Genomic DNA, 3,653 nt, shown 5'->3' on the forward strand with positions numbered 1-3,653 from the left:
ACCCGGTTACTAGCGTTGTAAGTCCGCAGACATACCGCTGTGCCACTGGGGGGGGGGGGGGGGGGAGGCAAAAGGACTGAAGTAACAACAGCTGGATTGATTATCAAAGTGGATTGACTATCGAAGTGTAAAGTGTGTCTGAAACTCTCGATGTTCGTTTCCCCGGTCCAATATGCTGACCATTAAGCTATGCACTTCTTCTTCTTCATAGGGATTCAGTCCATGTTTTGGACCAAGGAGGTTTAGCATTGACCTCTTCCTCCCTCTCAGGCATGGGCGCCCACAGAAATATTTTCAATGGGTGGGATGGGGCAAGACATGTATGGAGGGGATTAACTTTTATAGTGTAATTCAACAGACTAAAATAATATGTGTTATGTGTGCTTAAACGCAAACACAAATTTACAGTTTTCATAAAAATTACTCAAAATATTTAGTTTAACTACGATGTTAAGTTTACATCATAATAAGCGTAATTTTTTATGTAAGATAAGGGGAGGGCAAATTCCCCCTCTTGCCCCTTCCTGCGGATGCCTATACTCTTAGGAATTGTTATTTTGTTTAGATTGTTACTGAATCTAGCTAATAACCCTTCCTGCGATGCCTATACTCTTAGGAATTGTTATTTTGTTTACATTGTTACTGAATCTAGGTAATAACCCTTCCTGCGGATGCCTATACTCTTAGGAATTGTTATTTTGTTTACATTGTTACTGAATCTAGGTAATAACCCTTATTACATTGTTGCATTACTCACAGTATGTTAACTTTTGTCCATTGCCTACAGTTTTTAATTAACATACCTATTTCGTGCCATGTCCAATTCATGGAGTAATATTAACTCGTATATCAATAGTGGTTTGGTTTGTTTTGAATTTCGCGCAAAGCTACACAAGGGCTATTTGCGTTAGCCATCCTTAGTTCAGCAGTGAAAGATTAGATGGAAGGCAACTAGTCATCACCACCCACCGCCAACTCTTGGACTACTCTTGTACTAATGAATAGGTGGATTGACCGTCACATTATAACACTTCCAAGGCTAAAAAGATGAACATGTTAGGTGGGAGATTGCGAGTCGAGCGCTTTAACCACCTGGCCATGCCAGGCCGCCACGCACTAACGAATGATTTTAGAAAATTGCAATGTTCTTGAGACTTTATTTTAAAGTTATCCTTGACTCTCTTTCTCTACACATGTTTTTTGTAAGTTTTGTAGTTTTCACTTCTTTTTTCTTTTTACTTTTAGACTCTGCCTGTGGAGATTAATTCGACTGTAGGTTAGAAAAACTTATCCTGTAACTTTTTTCTGTATTCAAACATGTAATCTTACTCAGGTTTTTTCTTTTTTCTTTAGAGACAATTTGAAAAAGGAGAAATTCCATCTGGAACATTAATTTCCATATCCTGCTTGTAATATATGCCTTTAGGAAATATACACGCAGTCATGCATAAGGTTTTGCCAATACGCTTTTTATATATGATTTTTAAATATCTCAGGACAAGCTACAGATTCGACAATATTAAATATATGGACATGTTTCGCCACGAAATTATCATTACTGCAACTAGATGTACAGTTTGAGACAAAACATTCTTTACAGTTAATTATAATTCAGCGCCACCTAGGTAACAATAATAAGAATAACGTTGTTGTTGTTGTTTTTATTATAGACGCTCTTCTTCGAATGTATTTGATAATATTTATATGGAAGATACGCAGTAAAGTCTGCAGCAATCATGCTTTATGTCTAGCATATTAAAAGTTCCAGATATTTAGGGAAGAAAGTCTAGCACTCTTCCAACATAAATGAAAACATTGTCTTCACCTTTAGAATTTTTTTTAAACATATATATCTGTTGAATAACTCGAAGTTTTGTGTGAATGTGGGATACACTAAAATTGAAACTGACGATTTTGTTTGTTTTTTATCTTTAAACTAGCTGGAGTACCCGTCCATTGAACGGGTGAAACAAAAATTTGTATGTAACAAAGTATAGGAAATTGTGTTTCTATTTTTTTTTCTTAACATAATAAACATTAAAAGCGCAATAAAAATACATAAAGGTACCAATACTGAAAAGAAAGACGTACTGTTTTCAAGAAGTCTGTCAATATGAAATTAGATGGGGGGTCCACACACCCCTCATGACCTTCCTCGTGTCATCCCGTATCACTGTGTCAGATTTGGTGATGATTGATTAAGAAATGTGGAAACGTATAAGGAACAGACACACACACATATTGACATTTATATATAGATTACACGTGGGTACGAGTAACTCAAAGTTTTGTGTGAATGTGGAGTTCACAAAACTCGAAACTCTCGAACAATTTTTTTTCTCAATTAAATTAAGTGTTATTATGGGAAATATGCCAAAATGGATATACCATAATAAATATATATTCATATGATTCTGATAAACCTTTTGCCTCACCTAAAATTTAAGAAATATTCCTCAAACTATTAAATATCATAAATTATTTTTAAATGATTTCAATATCTGCTTTACCTCTTAGCCTTCGAAATGTCTCACTAAAGTTGGGTTCGTTTTTTCAAACTTATACTACATTTATTGCTTTTTAAATTTGGTTAAATTCAACATCAGATATCTAGCTTATATGTCAATATTAGTGTGACCCAACTTTGGTCAATGTCCCCTGGTGGTTCAGCGGTGAGTTTGAGGGCTTATGGCGATAAAATTTGGTGCTCAATCCCAGCGATGGGCACAGCACAGATAACTCTTTGAGTAGCTTTGCGCTTAAAAACAAACACGCAAATAAATCACCTGAAACATGATTCATAGAAATAGAACTGAAAGTTAACAGTGCACGTGACTCCCTGGTATAGCTAGAAAAGTGTTCGTGTATTTGATTTAAATAAGTGAGATATTTTAATCCAAAACAAACACAACTCGAACATATAATTTTTAAACGATACCATTTTCTAACGTGTTCTTGATTATTTTCTTCATCTAATCACAACAGATGACATCATGACCTTACTTGTGAATGAATCGAGAACGGTGAAGGACGTGAGAGTAGTTGGCATTCCAGATTACAAGGAACAGCAAAATAACGACCAATGAAGCTACTTGTTCTTTAGATACTTCCACTAGTTTTGTCATACTCGTGTGAAGGGATATGTAAGGAGTGATATCATTGGATGGCCAGTTTTCACATAGGTGATTGACTTGAGTGGCACGATTTATTTTTAATTAACCATCTTAAATTACACAATTCTTCCTTGAGCTAATTTAGCAAAAGCATCCATGGTGCAAGTGTAAACTTGTTATTGGTTGACCATCTCTGCGTGTGACACAATCTTAAAATTACCCCCAATTTATACTTTATATAGTTTTAATTATAGTCTCTAAGTCTTAGTAGAACTCAGCAGTAATAGTTGAAGTCCTCCCATCTTTAGAATAAACATCTTTTATTGCCAAAAACATTCCATTGTGTTGTATCCTCACTAAGCCATTTTATACGAAAAAGTATTGCATTGTTGTGCCAGTTTTCTGCTATAAAAAATATTGAATGTTTCACGAACATAATTCGTAATCGTAGAAAGACAGAGAGAAATTAAATTGAGTCTTCTTTTTTTCCGGGAAGGGTAGGGGGGGGGGGTAACAAAACCGGTACGATGGCGTTTAACG

General features: G+C 35.3%; 1 long non-coding RNA gene across 1 annotated transcript in view; it reads left to right on the forward strand.

Moving 5' to 3' along the window:
- The window catches only part of LOC111088584, an 8,471-nt gene extending 5,023 nt beyond the window's left edge, over positions 1-3,448 (forward strand). Inside the window, exon 2 of the long non-coding RNA XR_002613062.1 lies at positions 2,986-3,448. This is a non-coding gene — a long non-coding RNA (uncharacterized LOC111088584). The remainder of the gene's footprint in view (positions 1-2,985) is intronic.
- The last annotated feature ends 205 nt before the right edge of the window (positions 3,449-3,653 follow it).

This window comes from Limulus polyphemus, unplaced genomic scaffold (assembly GCF_000517525.1).
Source record: "Limulus polyphemus unplaced genomic scaffold, Limulus_polyphemus-2.1.2 Scaffold4061, whole genome shotgun sequence".
Lineage (NCBI taxonomy): Eukaryota > Metazoa > Arthropoda > Merostomata > Xiphosura > Limulidae > Limulus > Limulus polyphemus.